Here is an 18702-nt window from a genome sequence, read left to right as displayed (position 1 = left end):
AAGGCGCGCGGGGGCGGGGCGGGGCGGGCTGAGGGGAAGGGGCGGGGCCTCGGCGCCTCAGCCGCCGCCGGCCCGGGGCCGCCGCACTCACGCTGGCGGGAGCGCGCCGCAGGGAACGCGGCCGCAGCCCGGCGTCAGTGCCCTCACACCGGGGGGAACCCGCCGCAGGGAACGCGGCCGCAGCCCGGCGTCAGTGCCCTCACACCCGGGGGAACCCGCCGCAGCAAACGCGGCCGCAGCCCCGCAGACGCAATCTCTCCCCTCAGGGCCCGCTTAGGCCGCTGCCCGCGGCTGGGACGGGAGGGGCGGATCACGCCGCCAAGAGCTTTAGCTGCGTTTTGTCCAAGGTATTGAGGGTTCCTCGCTGCCCCATGGCTCTCCTGACCCCTTTTGTCACAGGGCAGACCTCCACTCTAGCCGTGCCTCTTCCTTAAGAGGCAAGGCTGTGGGATCCGGGGCTGTTTAGTCTGGAGGAGACTGCGGACAGATCTCATTAATATTGACAAGTATCTAAATGGTGGGTGTCAGGAGGTTGGGGCAGCACTTTTTGTATCCAGTGACAGGACAAAGGGTAATGGAAAGAAGCTGGAGCACAAAAAGTTCCATTTGAACATAAGGAAAAAATGTTTCAGTGCTGAGGTGAGGGAGCCCTGGCCCAGGCTGCCCAGGGAGGGTGTGGAGGCTCCTTCTCTGGAGGTTTTCAAACCCACCTGGACACGTTCCTGTGGGACCTGCTTTAGCAAAAGGGTTGGACTAGATGATCTCTGAAGGTCCCTTCCAATCCCCACCATTCTGTGATTCTATGCTGTGTCAGCTGAAGCCTAGAGACTGCACCCCTCAGCAGAATGAACATGTTGCCATCTCTAAAATATTTCAGACAATGGGCTCTCCGTGCTTATTGGCTTCGTTAGAAGATTCTGGTAAAAGAAAACCCGCACAGCTTATGCGCAAGGCTTTCCTGTTCATCTAAGCCGACATTGCCACCTCGCGCTGGTAGGAGGTAAATTCACTTTTGTCTGTTCATACTCTGGCTAAAGCAGTACTCATCAGGCAAACGCTGTTTACGGCTTGAAATTATTCCATATCCCATATCTTTCTTTCCAGATTAATTTTGTGGCTAAAGAATAAGCTTCTCCATCATCTTGGGAGCTGCTAAGTTCCAACAGCTTTACAAAGGTGAAAGTGTGTGGTTGCATTTGGTCTCCAGGGGAAAGGAAAAATCTGCTTTCTGCAATCATCAGAGGCTGATTTTTTTCTTCTCTGTAGCTGGAGAACATAATGAAACAATGGCATGGAAGGTATTTGGTAAAAAAAACCCAAATGAAACCCAGATTTGTACAAGATACGTGTTGAAATAATATGGAAGGGCTCAGAGAACAATCACAAGGAATTCAGCTCTTTTAAGCTCAGGATAAAAACCAATTCAGTGCTCAGAAACAAACACGTAAATCTAAGTTAACAGTACTGCAGAGCACATGTAAAGCAGCCTAGCCACTTCTGCTCAGCAGGAGTCATCTCCAGGCTGCAATCCATACGGTGCTACTAAACGGAACCCATAAATCACAGTCGCACTTCCTGAGTACAAGAGCCGGTCTTGCTCCATCGCCCAGCCTTTACTTCAGCGCCAGCATTTTGTTCATGGCCCACGTGGGTTCTCTCTCAATTTCCCTGGCTGTCCTTTGGGCAAGGCACAACCTGCCTGCAAGGTGAATTGTTTTGGCCTTCGTTATGTTTGTGCCACAGAAGGAGCTGTGCAGCACTGACCATCACTACCCTGCCAGCGCAGCTGCCTGAGCCTCCTGCTCCTCACTGGAGAACATTTATGACATCCTCATGTTTGAGGTTTGGTTTCTTTTCCAGCATCTGCTCACAAAGCCTGGTGGATTTGTGGAAAAAGTAGTACCCCTCCAGCTGCCTGAGAGTTGCTGCAGGGCAACACAGGAGCTCTTGGGGTGTGTGTGGAGTGCACTGAGAAAAGCTCTGCAGCTGTTCCCAGATGCTCTGATGGGATAAACATCACTGACAACAGACTTGCTCCCTCTTCTACTGCCTCTCCACCCTCTTCTACAGCACGACCAGGCCTATAGACTCTGGGCTCAGCCCTGGGACGAATATAGCAGAGCTCTATCACAGAAAAGTTTTTCAAGGAAATAAGCCAGTTAGCATGTATTTATTGTCCATATAGCACCTCCTTCATGTGGCTGACAGCAGGGTGTATATTCCTCCCTTCTGGCAGGTTCAGAAATACCTGTCACAGGAGTGACCCCAGACAGTTACTTGGCTCATTGCTCCCCTCTGGATGACTACCAGGAAAGAGAAGCATTGCCAAGTATGAAAACTAAAGTTTTATCATAAAAAACCTCCCAAATTTGCATTATTTCACCAACACAGGGTTCTCCAGACTGTGAAGCCAAAACCAGGCATCTTGGTGAAAGCAATATACTGCTTTGCTCTGATAACTACGGTGACATTTGAGTTTTAAAGAGGATTTTCGTCAAGTCCATGCTGGTCACCTCCCCCTGCCCCTCCCCATCACTGCTCATGTGTTAGCTGTTTGGCAGCTTTTTCCAGCTCACCCATCTTTGTTTCATGGGTTTCACCTCCCCCAGGCCCAGGAAAGGGAGAAGATGAGAAAGTTTTCAAGCCAGAAACTGCAGCATGTCATGAAGTTGTACTGGCTATGTGCACAGCAAGAATCCCAGACCTTATGTCCCTTAAGCAAAACTCCAGACACCTCATCACCTTCAGAGTGCTGGAGGAAAGGAAACCTTGTTAAAAACCTGTCCTTGCAGCAGCAGCAATGGAGGAGAGCATGTGAGAGTGTGGCAGGAGGGGCACCTAGCATCACATTCCTGCCCCTCCAGAGCCTCCCACAGACCAGGATTCAGCCTGGACTTTCAAATCCTGCTGTACCCCACAGCCTTATGATATAACAAAAGCCAAAATGAGCAAGTTTAAATACAAATAAGTTTAATAGAGGTCACATTAAAAAAATTAAACAAGCAGTGAGAGGGGATTAACACATTATACATGTAATTCTTGTGATACCTTGCCTCCAGCCTCCACTGATGTTTCAAGTTACTACATCCAGACCCTGAAGTACTTCACTGATATTGTGGACTTTAAGTTTTCATCTTCTCAGTACCTGTCAAATGGGGATCTTCCAAGCAGCATGGATGGCTTGTTCCTTCTGACAACTACTGCTGCCCCAACGAGGGCATGCAAGCCACTTCTCTGCAATTAAAACACATACAAAGACAGTTAACAGGAGTGTCTCTAAAGACCTCAAATTCAACCCCTCAACACGACGCAATATTAAACAGAAAGGCTGCAATCGCTAATTTTTTTCATTCTGACTGCACATTGTCTGCATCCAGTCTAGGATTAACTCCACTGAGGAGGAGTTACTCCACTCTCAGGCATGCAGAGTGCTGCCAAAACCTGGCATCATCTAGCACTAGAACAGCACTGATGGTGCCAGGAAGGACTCGGCAGCACATTCCTCTCCCAGCAGCATAACACTATCCCAGGCACTGAGCAGCTATGGGCAGCTGACTACCGCTGGATCAAATGCAACTCACAGCTGAGTTAAAGGACAGAAGAAAGCAGAGGCCCCAAATTACATCTGGTGATGTACGCCTTGCTTCTGGCACTTCTCATCAGGGCTTCCTCCAGTAACTGGACCCCATGTGCGATAAACCAGGTTATTTCCACCCTCAGGCACTGGAGGCTGACACGGTAGCATATTCACAGGCCAGCAGAGGCCATTCAATTGACTCAGAATGGCTCAAGGTGTCTTTTTTTGACCATCTCCCCTTGTTGGCTCTTGGAAAGGCCTCACCCGCACAGCTCCTGAGCTCCCTCCTGCCTCATATGCAGGTTATTCCTTTACACCTCTCTACAGGCACTACTGCAAAACTCCAGGGATTTCACAGAGAAAGGGCACCAGTGAGGCCCTGTTACCTGAAGGCTGCATCCTCCAGGGAGCTCATAGCCAGCCAGACCTCCGAGCTTCACATGCGCTTAAGCCATGTTATCTGCGGGAAATCCTGAAGAGAGCATAAGAGAAACATCACTTCAAATACTCAATTAATTAAATCTGTATTAATAGAGCTAAACAGCTGGGATCAGGCTTGCAGAAGGGAAAAAGAGGGGAAAAAAAATTAAACTGAGTAATAGGCTGGGAAATTACTTCTAAACGGCATGGCCTGAACAAATTACCCTTCGGTCCCAGGGCCTCAGAGGTCATCAGCCGACCGCCTTTCCGCAATTAAAAAAATAGAGGGGGGAGGGGGGAAATATTTCACGAGGCGTTTTCTGTCTCCAGAGCCCCGGGGAGAGGTGAGGTAACCCAGGCCTCCACACCCGGTGCCCCGTACCTCATGGCAGACGGGGAGGGATGGCGGGAGACCCTGGGCCCTGCCTGCCCTCATGGAGCCCGGGAAGGGGTGGCGGGAGTCCCGGCGCCTCCTCTGCCTCACCTCATAGCGAGCGGGGCACGGGGAGTCCCGGGGCTCTGCCTGCCCTCACGGAGCCCGGGAAGGGGTGGCGGGAGTCCCGGCGCCTCCGCCTCACCTCATGGCGAGCGGGGCACGGGGAGTCCCGGGGCTCTGCCTGCCCTTACGGAGCCAGGGAAGGGGTGGCGGGAGTCCCGGCGCCTCCGCCTCACCTCATGGCGAGCGGGGCATGGGGAGTCCCGGGGCTCTGCCTGCCCTTACGGAGCCAGGGAAGGGGTGGCGGGAGTCCCGGCGCCTCCGCCTCACCTCATGGCGAGCGGGGCACGGGGAGTCCCGGGGCTCTGCCTGCCCTTACGGAGCCAGGGAAGGGGTGGCGGGAGTCCCGGCGCCTCCGCCTCACCTCATAGCGAGCGGGGCATGGGGAGTCCTGGGGCTCTGCCTGCCCTTACGGAGCCCGGGAAGGGGTGGCAGGAGTCCCGGCGCCTCCGCCTCACCTCATAGCGAGCGGGGCATGGGGAGTCCCGGGGCTCTGCCTGCCCTCATGGAGCCCGGGAAGGGGTGGCAGGAGTCCCGGCGCCTCCTCTGCCTCGCCTCCTCTGCCTCACCTCATGGCGAGCGGGGCACGGAGAGTCCCGGGGCTCTGCCTGCTCTTACGGAGCCCGGGAAGGGGTGGCGGGAGTCCCGGCGCCTCCTCTGCCTCACCTCATGGCGGGCGGCCCGCCTCTTCCGCGCTGCGAGCCCTCATAGTGAGAGGCCAGTACCCGCGGCCGCCGCTCCCGGCTGCGGGCGGCAGGAGAGGCCGAACCCGGCCCCGCCGCCGAGGTGGTTCCGCAGGCGCCGCCCCGCACGGCTCGGCCGCTCCCCCGGGGCGGGCCCGGCACGGCACAGCGCGGCTCGGGGGCGGTGGCGGGGCCCGGGCAGCCTCTCGCCGTGGGTGCCCGCTCTGTGGGGATAAACTCGCTGTCTCGTCGAGAGGCAGCGGAAAGGGTGCTGCTTTCTCTCTATCTCCTCTCTTCGGGGTCAGGACAAATGCCGGCGTCGAATCTTGTGTCTCAGTCATGCTTGTAGGAACAAATACAGACATTTAAAGTTCTACAAGTGCCCATCAGAACCCGCAAGGCCCCAAAGCTACTTTACTGGAAAGTCAGGCTGGACTTAACGGCCAAGGGAAACGGGGCTGGATGACACCACCCCTTTGTAGAACTTTTCTCGCAGCAATTCACTGAATTTTCTTCCCACTCCCCCAGCATTGTTCTTTCTTGTGCTCCAGGGACTCTGTGCAGCACAGATGCTTGCTGAGCCATGTTTCAGTAGGAAGGATCGTGGTACTGAGCTGGGGCAGGGAGTGAGTCCAAGGTGGTTTAGGAGCTGAGGATAACAGTAAAACATCGCTCTTGCTGCTGCAGGAGCTCCAGGCCTTGGTCTGTCCCATCCTAGGCCTGTAGAACATGTATTTTTGAAACATTACAGCTCCATGTGATTGCAGGTCCCTCAAGCTGTGCCGGCAGAGAGTGGTTCATGCTCCGATTCAACCTATCCTGCTAATTTATGGGAGCAAAATCTCTCAGATGCGACCTCTCCTTTATTCTGTAACTGAGTTACAGAGCTTGAGAGGGGTTAAACAGGCTTCTGGGGCCGTTGAGTTGCTTTGAACACAAACTGCAGGGCTGTGTTGGGATGCAGGGATTTCAAGGGAGACTGTGTCTAGACTAGAGCTCTTCTGAAGGCTGGCTGTGCCTTTTGTTTTGTGGTAATTTATATCTATAATCTGTCTTGAAACAAAGCATCTCAGTCCCTTCAGTCCCCAATACAGCACTGGTGGGAGTATTTAACTTCCACCACGCTAAGATGAACAACAGGCCAAGCAGGGATCTCGATATCAAAGAACAACGTGCTGCTTGCTGATATCATGTATGGCCTGGGAGTGAGGGAAGGCCAGCACAGCAAAGCAGATGCAGTCACCAAAACAGGGCTTTACTGAATACCCGTGGCACAGGCCTTGTCCAAAGTTCACAAATAACTTGCAGGTATTTGTTGGAGATAAACCAGTGCTCCAAACCAAATCACCGAGGGGAAAACTGTGCAAGAACACGGGGAAATCTATGCTGTGGAGTGAGAGGCTGGTCCTGGCATTGAGAGTCATTCAGTTCTGGTAGTTGGCATTCAGAAAGCTTTTGAAGCATCTCCCTGCTCCTGCTGAAAACTTCTTATAAAAGGCAAAGCACATTAATTTGGGCCTATGCTAAGGGGTTATACAGCTTCCAAAGTGGAGCTGTTACTCAGGCAGTCTGCTCCGTGTCTCAGCAGAGCTCACCATCCATCCCCATCTGTGGGCACGTGCTCTCAGCCACAGGCAGTAAAACCTTCAGTGGAAAAATCATGAAGTGCCCTCTGTGTTTGGTGGTACCTGTCCCTCCATCACAGCAGCTTTTCATCTGCCCTGGATCTTCTGTACTGGAGCATAGCCAGGAAACTCCTGTCCTTCACTAGCTGGGAAAGCACCTAGTGCTCAGCACTGCTCAACACCCCACATGCAGCTGTGACTGTCCTGGGCAGAACAAACCCAGCGCTTCCTGGGGGTGAGGCAGGGGCAGACCATGTTGGGGAGGAGCATCCCACATAGCCTATGTGATCCTCCTCACATCCAGGAAGAATAGCTGCCCACCTTAGGCTGAAAGAAAATTAGAAGCATTTGAAGAAGATAGAGATGGGGTGGATGACAGGCAAGAGACAGTGGTATGCCCAAGCTCTGAGAGCCTAAGCTACAGGAGGACCATGGAGAGGAATCCAAACCAAAAAAACCCAAAAGTCCTTGAAACATCTCACCGAGGCACTTCATTTTTCCACCTTCACAGATCCTGTGTTTCCTGCACTGGTTCTCCATGCTCCCACATACATCTCAGTACTGAGGTCAGTGTGGATCTTGCTGAGCTCTCCAGCTCCCATCCGGGCAGATTATGTGGCACTTGGAACCAGAGGTGCTCCCACCACAGCTTGTGACACAGATGGCACTGAGTCCTTCCATGCTGAGAATGAAAACCACCCTCAGCACCCAAGCAGAGACACAAGTTCTTCAGGCTGGATAATTGAACTAGAGATGGAAATATTAACTGCATTAATCATGTTCATTCTCTCAAGGCAAAGACAGGGACTTTTCTATTACAGGGAAACTTTGTCTTAGCCCCTGACACGTTAACCTGGGGCTCTTCTGGATTTTCTATCCTTCTGAATCAGAGCCACGCGTTTCACCTGACTCGGCAGAGGAGACCCTGCGATTTCCACTCCCCATCACAAGATGGCATTACAGACTTTTAAAAGCTGAGCCGGCTCTGCTCATGGAGATCTTTTCCCGACCCTGGGAGAAGCTGTGGACTTAACCCTGCCTGCTGAGCTCCGTGCCAGCCCTCAGCCCCCAACACTTGCATTTAATCTCGTCCCTTTAATGTCAAGGCTGTGTTTTAAGCACACAGCATGCGGAATGAAAAGCCCCAGCCGTTACTCCTGTACCCTGTGAGCCATCTAATTGCGCTGATTTAGCCTAGTTATAGTTTTGACAGTTAATGGCATGCAGAGCGCTTTATTCTTGACCTGCAGCACCTCCGGCTCTTCCAGGCCTCCTCTGCCCCCGGGCAGACACTGCTAATCAGACCAAGTGGTAAAGTAGTTTAAGACATGGCTAAAGGGAGCCAAAGGCACATCATGAGCGAAATGCAGCCGACTCATTTTGTTGCAAAGCGCTGTCACATTTAGAACTGTCTTTTGTTTGCCCGGGAATGATTCGAGAGAGCAGTGACAAGGCTTGCGATAATTTGCAGCTTTAAAATGGTAATGAAAGAGAGAGAAAAATCACTCTTCTTACATATGCTTTGTGAAAAAATAAAGCTTATTCCGTGTTAGGTGCATAAAGCCCCATGTGGTGCTTTAATCCCTCTGTGTCCCTCCTCTACCCCTGCCCTCATAGGGCTGCAGCCTGCCCTGAGCTGCCAGCCCACTCATGTCATGACCTGCAGCCAGCGACCACAGCTTGGCCCCTCTGCTGAGGAACCTCCAGCCCCACACACTGCCAGGTAACCTCAGCAGAGGATGTTAGCTGTGGCCTTGGCTTATAGGGGACTGTGCTTCTCTTCAGCCCCTGTTGCTGCCATCATAGCAGATAATTAATCCCTGGAAGTGTTCAAGGACAGGTTGTATGGGGCTGTGAGCAATCTCGTCTAGTGGAAGGTGTCGCTGCCCATGGCAGGAGGGTTGGTACTAGATGAGATTCAAGGTCCCTTCCAAACCAAGCTGTTCTATGGTTCCATGAAGACTTTGCCTAGGTCAGACCACCATAGCTGTGCTCACTTGCTGGATAATTTCTATTTTGCCAAAGGTTATATGCAACTTGGATCAGACCCAAGGGACCAACAGCCTTTAATGGCCCCAAGCAGCCTCAACTAACAGCCCTACACCCATAGGACAGGAGCCCCATTTAAGCTTAGTCCTGGAGCTTCACTCCTCCCATGAGCAATGCTGCAGGAGTGCCTGGCTCCTGCCCTGCTCCTGCTTGGGCCCTTTGGCTCCTGGAAGGACTCTCAGACCTATGTTGTAGTTGTGGCTCCGTTTCATAGATGAACTTTGTAGCTGTGCCTTCAGCCTTGTCCTTGGTTCCTTGCTCCTGGGTAGGCTCTGGATCTGGGTCATTGTGAGCTGGACCTGGGACTATTGGTGGACCCTGTAAGCAGCGCTGGCTGTGCTCAGGCACAGAGGGACTCTGCCTCTGGTGATGGTGATATCTCTGCTGGGGTCCTCTTGGCTCCCCTTCCTTTAGGGAGCAGCTGGCCCTTCCTGCTCCATGCTAGGCCCATCATTTTATTGCAAGAGAGCAAGTACAAAACCTGTTATCTCTACACTAACCCTGCTACTCTAGGGACCATCTCAGTGGGAAAGAGCTGTCTCACTGTGGTATTCAGTGGCTGCATCAGGAGATGAGGATGCAGGGCAGGGTTAATGCAAGGCTTGCTGTCCCTCCATAGTGGATGCTCCAGGCTTCATCCACCCGCAGCCCCCTGCAAGAAATAGCCATGATCTAACTGCATCTCTTTCTCTGGCCAATGGCCCAGCAGGCTCCCAGCAGGGCTTAGCATGTGTCTGTCTGGATAGCTTGGTGGCTGTGCTGACTCCTGGGCTGACAGCTCTCCCCAGCACAGCAGCCCCAGGAGTGACTGTGGGGCTAGATCTGTTGCTGAGCTGTCTCTGAGGCTCTAGCTGGATGTATCTCTCTGGGCAGCACAGAGAAATGCCAGTCAGGCTGTTCCCTTTGCTGTGGAGCCAGAGAGCAGCCTTCCTTAGCCCAGAGGAAAGAACAATCAAAAAATGTTATATAAACCAAAGATACACCTGCCAGAGGGGCGGCCACGGTGGCACTAAGAACAGTGCTTGGGCTGGGGCTGGCTGGCCCTTCCTGCCTTCCCTGCCCACAGGCCCTCTCCCCAGCTGCCCTCCCTCCAGGCTTGCCTGGGGTTCATATTACTGCCAGAGCCTGGGTCTTTTTGTTGTTCAGAATGTACTTGGGAAGCACGAGGAGCCTGTGTTGTTCCCCTCAGTTCTCTCCTGAAACTGCTGCAGAGCAATTTCTTTTTCCCTTTGGTCTCTGGCAGAGCCCTGGAGCTCTGTTCTCTACTCTTCCTATCCCTCCCGTCCTCCTGCCGAGCTCCCTTCTGGCCAAGTCTCCTTCCCTGGTGTTCTCTTCCCCTTCCAGCTCCTATTCAACCCCCAGGTTTTTTGCTTCCCTCCCTCCTTCAGTGCTCCCACCCAGAAGAGACACTGCAAACTGCAGTCTGTAACTCTCTGCCTTTCATCTAAAAGATCCCGAGCCACTTTCTCAGAATGACAAAAGTGATCTGCTAATCCTGTGGAGCGGGATGCCTGGGACACAAGTCATGTCTGGGGTCTGTGACAGATCTCATGACATGAGGCAACAGGGTTACAAATGCCCAAGTGGTGAAGTAGCTGCTTTACCCCTGAGGATGGCCATCGGTGCTTGCTCCTCTCTCCCAGCTCCTCCACCACCACTGGGCATTCATCTTAGGAATTTACAGATGGAGAGAGGCTGACCAAGGCAGATCTTCCTCTTTCAGTGGTTTACCAGGTCTCTTTTCAGCAAGGAAGAAGGTCAGTGGGGTGAGTGTCTGGTTAGGGGATTAATTACATGGAGGAGATCTGGAGGAGGGGTTGCACAGCACTGACCTGAGCACACAAGTGGGCTGCTCTGCATCTCTAATTCCTCTGAATCATACTGTGAGAATAAACCCCAGCTACATTTTGTTGGTGCTGGTTTAATCCTGTGAGCTCTTGTAAAGCCTGGCTGGAGCCCTGGGAGAGTTCAGCCAGTGCTGGCAACAGGAGCAGCATGGGGTAAGCGTGGCCCATGTATCCTGGGAGTGGGTGGTGGGTAGAGGTGAGTGGCCATTGCAAGAAAAGCACCAGCCCAGTGTCTTAGAGATAACTAGAAACAGTTTATGCTGCTTAAAAAAGAAACAAACAACAACCCAACCACAACACAAAAGAAATAAAGAAGGAAAAAAACCACAATTCCTAATTAGCACAGAAACCCCCAGATAGGCTTTTTCAAAGAAAAAGCCTAAAAATATCATTTTTGCTTTGGTTTGAAAACTATTTTTGCTCTCCAGCCTGTAAGATAAAACCATGTTTGAACTGATGATGCATTTCACACAGAAATATGTCCCTTTGCATCTTGAAAATGCTGAAATGGACTCTTTTCAAAATTTTCAACATTTACCCCTTTTAAAAAACCCAATTTTTTAATTTAGCTGAAATATCTTTTTTTTTTTTTTTGAAAGGAAACTCTTGATTATGGGTTTTTTTTTTTCCTCAACAGCTTTAATTAGAATTAACAATTACAACTGATTCTTAGCTGAGTGATAAACAGCTGGACTGAATCCACTCCAGAGCCTTCTCTGCTCTGGGACTTCCAAGCAAGCTCTAGCACTAGCAGTTTAGCCCTCTGCAACATTTTAGCCTTGTTTAGTCACTGGAAATTATTTTTCTTTCTTTTTTTCCCCCTCGCTCGTTCTCCTCTGAGGGTTAGTTTTTACCAGTGCAGCATCTCTAACAGTCAGGGAACTTCACAGTGAGTTGAGGTTGCATTGATTTCTTGAGGAAGAAGCTGCATACTAATTTTTCCTATTTTTTTCTTTTCTGCCCAGGAGGAGAGCAGGGAACAGCTTCAGGAAGGCAGCTGGGTTTGTAGACACTGTGTTCACCCTCTGGATGACATGAAAGTCTGAGCTCCACAGGACCATCGTGAGAAAGGAGAAGGCCTGGGCTTATCTGATGCCCTGTCTGGAGATGAAGGTAAAGATTACTGGTAAAGCAAAGCACATGGGATTAAAGCAGAGTAACTTCAGCCTGGGAAAAGCAATGGATGAAGATCAGGGGATGGATTGGTCCATGGTGCATCCAAAGAAAAAGGCAGCATCTCAGGACCTCCAGCACCAGGGCTTGGCCTGGGCAGCTTTGAATCTGTTAGCCCAAGCTGCTTTGTCTGCTGCCTTGCTACCTCTGCAGCAAAAGCCATCCATCAGCTGGAGGGTTCCCAGGCTTGTGGCCACCCTGAAGGATCCTGGTGTCCAGGTGCTGCAGAGAATCCCAATTGCTTCTTGGGTGTGGAGCCCAGCTCAAAGCCTTCTCAGATGGCATCCCAAAGGTGTCCAGAGCCTCTTGCCCTATGGTGTGGAGCTGGGGGCTCAGCTTCTGTCCTATGAGTGCTTCCCTCTGTTCAGGATAATTTTCACACACCCCAGCTCTTTGAGAGAAGTGAAAGTACACTGCAAGTGTGAACAGAGAGGAAGGGCATAATGATGGAGGGGAAGGGAAGATACTAGTCTGCTCTTAAAACCCCTAACCTCTGTGTTTCAAGCACCCAAGCAGGTTTATCTGGCCTTTGCAGGCAATCTCCAGAGTGGCAACAGGCATTCTCCTTTGGCAAAACTTGTGACCCTGGTGCCCACTGTGGCTTTCCTGCTGCTGGGTTCAGTGCTCTTCATCACTACTCATCCCTGCGTTGGCTCCTTGCTGTTGAGGGCTGATCTCTTCTCCCTGGAGACAAGCCCACGGCTTCAGTCCGACCCACCTTACTCCTCCTACTCTCCTGCCAGTTATTACCATCTTGGATGATCCTGAGCTGGTAATCGAGAGAGAGGCTCCCGTATAGAGTCTCCCCTGTGATCAATGGATTAAGAGATTTTGTGAAAATGAAAGTCTTTTTTCCTACTTCACATTCTCAGCTCTTCAGCTGTTGCTTTTCCCCTTCTACTTGTGTACAAAAGTCCCCATGGGCCTCCTTTGCTCCATCCCTTTTGCTGATGTTTTCTCCCCACAGTGACCTGTAGATGTGGCTGGCAGCTCCCATTGCTCTTTGCCATCCAGTTTCCTGAAAAGGATCACTCTGTTGAGTCCCCAGCAGACAGACTCTGCTACTCCCAGGCCAGAGGCTGAAGAGAGGACGGTGCTATGAGCACAGTTTGTTTATATATAAACCCAACCTGGGAAAGGAGCTGTAAATGCCTCTTCATTTCCATATTTATCATTGCAGCTCAGATGGATGTGGAATGCAATGGAAAGTTTAGACCAAACAGAGAGGAAATGAAAAAGTGTTGGTAAGTGGCAAGAGACTGGCAGCTTCCAGGGTTTCCAGCAGCAAAAGGCTTTCAATTACCTTGCTGTGCTGCTGCTCAATAACATCTTCATTTCCCCAGCCGTGCTGCTGGGACAGAGAGGGCGGAGGGTCCTTGCTCTGTGCTTTTCGATATTGTGCCCCAGCCGTTTCCCCAGGGATGTGCACCTGAGACCCTAAAAGAAACCCCCACATTTGGTCTTGTTGATGTTCCATAGGGCTTTCTTCCCAGACACTGGTGGGTACTGTGAAGAGCAGCAGAATGTGGGTGCTGAGGAGCAGTAAGTATGTCCAGGTAATGAGCATCACGGTCACCCACACCATGGTGCAAAGGAGCTGCTAAGGCTTTGCTGAACAGCTTGAGAGTATCCAGCTCTGGGTGTGGGTGATGGATGACGATTTAAAGCCCATTTTTGCAGGGAATAACAGCTCATAACCATCCCCTCTCCTTTAAGTGTGCGACACTGCTGAGATTTATGGTCTCCTTGTTTCCACCTTATAGGAAGAGTTTTATTAATCGTCCCTGTGCTCACTCCTGAACCTGAGTGTGCTGTGGTGTGGGGACACTGCAAATGTGGCGAAGAGGAGGCGGCAGTGGGGGATGTGGCTCCTGGAGCAGCATGGATGGGTGCTTCCCAGCAGCTTTCTGAGGATCTGAAATCTTCAGCCTGTGGGTCAAGGGTGCTGCCAGGGAAAGACTGGGGCTGCCAGTCTGTGGTCAGTCCCTGCCTGTTCCTGAGGAGGAGGCAGGGATGGAGCTGCCCTATTGCTGCCTGCACAGTCCCCCTCCAGCACCTCATGCCAATGACTTTATTCTTGCCTGGGCACACGGAAAGGCTCTTGCTCAGATCATTAGAGGTGACTGCTTCTAGCAAAGGTCCCTGGAGATGCTGCTGCTTTTGCCATCCCAGCCTGGTCGCAGCTGAGCTGATGGCAGTAAAAACTCAACGTTCCCTTCACACTGGTTCTGTACCTGCCAGGTCCCCCTGCTCTTGCTACGACCTTTGTTATCCTCTCCGTTTCTAATCATTTGTGCATGGCTTCCTAGGAAAGCAGCTTTGAATTGATCACCATTGCCACCTTATCTAATTTAATCCAAACCTGATATTAAACGGGAGCAAGCAAGGGAAGCCCGGTGGGAAGCCCGCCTGCAGCAAACCACTTTGCTGTGATGAACAGCGTCATTAATAACCCATAATGAAATGCTGGAGTCATCTGGCATTGCCAGGCTCTTGAAATAAGGCAGAGCCTGCCCTGGCTCCCCTGGCAGAACCCGCTGGGCTCCCACGAGGGCCGAGCTGTCCTGCGGATGCCTTTGAGAGGGAGAAGAGTTGTCACAGGCTGACACCCGCCGGGATCCTGGCCCTGAGCTGTGCCACGGCCGCACGGGCAGCAGCTCACCCGGAAACCCTCCTGCTTTGTCCCCCGGCCTCACTCTCAGAGCGTTCCCATGAGCAGGGATGGCCCTTCGCCTCATCACATCCCATTTACTGCTCCAGAGCCTCTGAGGGACTGGTGGCAAAACCTCTAGGACAAGTCGTTGTGTTTGTAGGGAGGTGAATGAAATAGTATTTGGGCTGGTGGTGAGAGGCTGCAAGTGAGACCCATCTGATCTTTACAGCTGTTTGGAGAGGCTGATGCTGATGTGGCAGAACTGGTCCTGCAAAAGGTCCCGTGTTCCAGAACAAAAAAGGGTGAGAAAAAGCTTTTTAAAAAGCAAGTGGCACCTTGCTATTTGATTTTGCTTTTGGACTTAAACTGAATATCTGGTTATGTATTCAGGGGTATTTAGCACCAGCTGGGGAATTCCATTTCTGACCAAATTCAGGACATGTCACCACATCTGAGCTGCTGGAGAAGCTGATGGCCCCGAAGCGAGGTGGCTCCAGCTGAGCATGTGGTGGTCCCGGCCACAAACCCACATGCCTTTTCCTGAAGAAAACCTCAATTGCTGATGGCTCAAGAGTCACTCTGTGACCCCCAGCACCATCCCTGCAGCAACTGCACTGTGTCTCCTCCAGCTCCTGCTCAGGAAGAAGTAGCCCTTGAAATGGAGCAGTTAGGGCCAGTTGCAAAGGCAAGGAGAAGTTTTATCGATCTTACGTGACTGAATCACACCATGGTGTCAAGCGGTTGATCTGGGCTCCTGCTGAGCAAAGGCAAGTTCGGTATTGTCCTTCTCGGGGGAAACAAGCTCTCCCTGCTGCTTTGCTCCTGCTTGGGCATAGGGCTGGCCCAGCTTTTGCAGGCTTTTGGCCTAGTTCACTGTTAAACTTGCAAAGCTGTTGACTGAGAAAACACCAGTGCCATTTCACAGGGAATAACCCATTTCTGCATCCTCAGCTTTTCTGATTTCCTCTTTTCAACTGCCCAGTGCTGTTGTGCCCAGGGCAGGTATTTGGGGATGCCTGTGGCTCTGGGCTTGCAGGCAGCCAGTGGGAGCTCACTAGGGGAGCAGGCAGGACCTGGCACATGCCTGGGCAGGAGATCAGCCCCAAATCCCACCCTGTGCTCAAAAATGAGTCTCTTAGAGGAAAGTTTGCCCTTAAAAGAAGGTATTTAAACACAAGGAATCAATTTCATGGAGTGCAGCTTCATCTGTTGATGCTGCTGTCCAGGGCAGAGTGGCCTTTTAGTGTGGCATTGGTGGCTCTGTGCTTATTAACACTCTGGGCCACTAACGATGCCCAGAAGTGGCTGCAAACAAAGACAACTGAAGTCTGATGGATTAATGCTGCCTCCCACCAAAGCAGCCTGCAATCCATCAATTACCTATCTGCTTAGTCCCTTTCTCCATCCTTTCACAATCTAAATAGCGCATTTTATAGTCGCTGCTAAGTGATGTGATCAACATCAATTACCTACTAAAAGAGAATCAAGTCTTGATTTAAAATTAAGTGCTGCATTTTGCCATGTTCTTTATATGTAGCCAACAGAATAATTGCAGTGACATAAAAACTAATTACACAACTCCACAATTAGGCCTCCCTCCTAGTGCTGTGATTGTCTTTAAGTACATTGATGAAAAATTACTCCCAGCCCTCAATTACTCTCTCACACCCATCTTCCCCAATACCTTTGGAAAAAAAAGAACCCCTCCACCCCATCAGATCAAACAGAAGAAATCAAAATGCAAAAGATAATACATGCAGAGCGTGTTTTCCAATCTCTTTGATGTGTGAGTGGCTTCAGACGGTGGGATTAGGCTGGTATTGCCCGAGGACGCAGCAACTCCTCTCCTCAAACACTGAGCCTCTCAGCAAGGCTTCCCAACCCACCTGGGGCTGTCACAAGATGTGAGACCCTGCTGCCTCACCATTAGGCTGTACCCAGGGGGAAACTCCTCTTCCGCACTCTCCAGTTTGGCTCTTGGGCTGCAAGCAGAGGGGCCATCCCTGCCTGATTGCTAGCCTTGGGTTTGGGGCATGGAGGGGTTTTATTGCTGCTTCTGCTGTGTCTGAGAGGGCTCACTGCAGCTTCAGAGCAATGGCTGATTGTCCCATTTGTCCTGGTGAAACGTGGGGAAGAGCTGGATCCAGCTCACCTGCCCCACCAGAGAGAGCATGGAAAGGTTTGGGCAGGTTTCAGCCAAATCCTGAGCTGGTGGCAATGCTGCTCTGGGAGCTGAGAGGGGCCAGAGGGAGGAGGAGACCTGGAGGATAGCAGTGCTTTCATGCATTCAAAGGCCAGGAGTTATGTTTTGCCAAAAGTTGCATAACTACCTGAAAAATCATAAACCCCAGTAAAAACCATAAGCCTCAATAAATCTGTGGAGCACCCCTGATGGGTTTGGTCGGTTTTGACTCCAGAGTCCAATTTTGTTGTGTTTACATTCAACCTGGAAAGACTGAAAACATTTCATTTACTGGAAATGAAAGCTGAGATTTGCCTACAATCCATCTCCTGCCTCCAGGATCTTTGTGGGAGGAGGGCTGCATAGCTCTTGGCTCTGTCTTTTCCATCATCTCTGCAATGCCATCGCTGGGTCAGTGGACAGGAAGAGGGGTAGGAAATGCTTTGGCACCCGATTTCAATCAACACGGTGCTGTGAGCTAAGGAGGCAGAAGGGACCCGTGGGCTCACGCCTGTGGCAGCCCAGCCCTCCCTGCGCCTTCCAGCCTGACTTTCTCACCTTTTCCTCAGCATGGTCCAGAGGGTGTTAGGTGCCAAGGCTGTGAAATAACACCCTTGTCTTTACCTGAAACTTCACTATCTCCCTCAAAAGGTGTGAAAAATGAAGAGGGTGCAGAAGCAGCCAATGGCAGGGAAGATGTGATGTGTAAGGCAAACAACACCTCACAAACCTTTCTAATATCACCTCTTTCGCCCCCACCAGCCATCTAGTGCAGGGGACAGGGAGCTTGGGTCTGGCACAGGTGGGCTGAGGCTAGAGCTGGCTGCTCTGTGACCGGCTGCCCTGATAGGGAAGGCCTATGGGCCCAGGCATCCGACCGTGGCTGCACCCCTGATGTCCACAGGCTCAAGGCTGTCAGAAGGCTGATGGAGGAGAGGGTGATGCTGGTGCCACGTGAGCCCAAGGCATAGTGAATGAGCCAGGGATGCACGGGGGTTAGCTCTTCCCAGATTGCCTGCCCTATGGTGTATCAGTCACATCTTATATTGCCCTGTTCCATACATATGCATTATATTTCCTGGAATAACTACACATATTCATTGTTTTTCCTGGAATCAACGACCATATTGGTACAGATGTTATGCATGTCACCTCGGTCTCTGAGGGTCTTCCATGGGGTTTTTGGTGGTCCCCAGTGGCTTGTTGAAGAGGTATCTCTTAGAATCTCAGAATGGTGAGGGTGGGAAGGGCCCTGCAGAGCTGCAGCAGCCCCAGCCCCTGCTAAAGCAGGTTCCCCTCGCTCAGGGGGCACAGGAACGTGTCCAGGTGGGGTTGGAAACCTCCCGAGAAGGAGCCTCCACACCCTCCCTGGGCAGCCTGGGCCAGGGCTCCCTCACCTCAGCACCAAAGGGGTTTCTCCTTGTGCTTAGGAGGAACTTTCTGTGCTCCAGCTTCTGTCCATTATCCCTTGTCCTGCTGCTGGACACCACAGAAAAAAAGCGCCACCCCATCCTCCTGACACCCACCCTTTATGTATGTAGTGTCCTTACCATGAACTCTCGGTTCCTTCTTCTATGTATGGTGTTTATCTTAGCTCATCACTCTATGGAGCTCTCAGGTTTCTTATCTTGGTCTCGCTGGCTTATCTGCACCCCCTCAAGACATCCCAGACACAATCTTATCTGAGACCCCTTGTGACAGTTGTGGGTCAATCTACATGGCTCGTTTCTTCTTTACAGTTAACTGGCTTTGGTTGGTTCTGACAGCAAAGCTCAAGCTTTCCCGAGTCTCCTTATCCACTGTGCATACAAAAAAGTCTCTAGACTGTTCAAGAGAGCACAGCGAAACCACCACAAAAGACCGAGCAGATTTCCCCGTCCCTCCGCCTCTGTGCAAGGCATCAGCCGCACTTGCTCAGGGCCTGACAGTGCTGTCGGTCCCGTGGCGGCCGGGCCCGTGGGCGGGCGCGCTGAGGCGGGCGGTGCGGGGCGGGGCGG

The 18702-nt window shown here is 51.7% G+C and overlaps 2 long non-coding RNA genes and 1 other non-coding gene across 3 annotated transcripts; 1 reads left to right on the top strand and 2 right to left on the bottom strand.

Annotated features, from left to right (window-relative positions):
• The first annotated feature begins 49 nt into the window (after positions 1-49).
• LOC133626092 (uncharacterized) lies at positions 50-1237 on the top strand. Its single transcript, XR_009819283.1, has 3 exons — positions 50-347; positions 878-1000; positions 1105-1237. It is a non-coding gene; the product is annotated as an uncharacterized LOC133626092 (long non-coding RNA).
• A 1716-nt stretch (positions 1238-2953) lies between these two features.
• Positions 2954-5245, bottom strand: LOC133626091 (uncharacterized). Its single transcript, XR_009819282.1, has 3 exons — positions 5160-5245; positions 3964-4049; positions 2954-3234 (listed from the first exon to the last, which is right to left on the bottom strand). It is a non-coding gene; the product is annotated as an uncharacterized LOC133626091 (long non-coding RNA).
• LOC133626150 (small nucleolar RNA SNORA74) lies at positions 3363-3566 on the bottom strand. The gene has a single exon (XR_009819324.1). It is a non-coding gene; the product is annotated as a small nucleolar RNA SNORA74 (small nucleolar RNA).
• Positions 5246-18702: the final 13457 nt, after the last annotated feature.

The sequence above is a fragment of the Colius striatus genome, chromosome 9, assembly GCF_028858725.1.
Source record: "Colius striatus isolate bColStr4 chromosome 9, bColStr4.1.hap1, whole genome shotgun sequence".
Classification (NCBI taxonomy): Eukaryota; Metazoa; Chordata; class Aves; order Coliiformes; family Coliidae; genus Colius; species Colius striatus.
The sequence above is the reverse complement of the archived record's forward strand: the minus strand, read 5'-3'. Positions and strand labels throughout refer to the sequence as shown.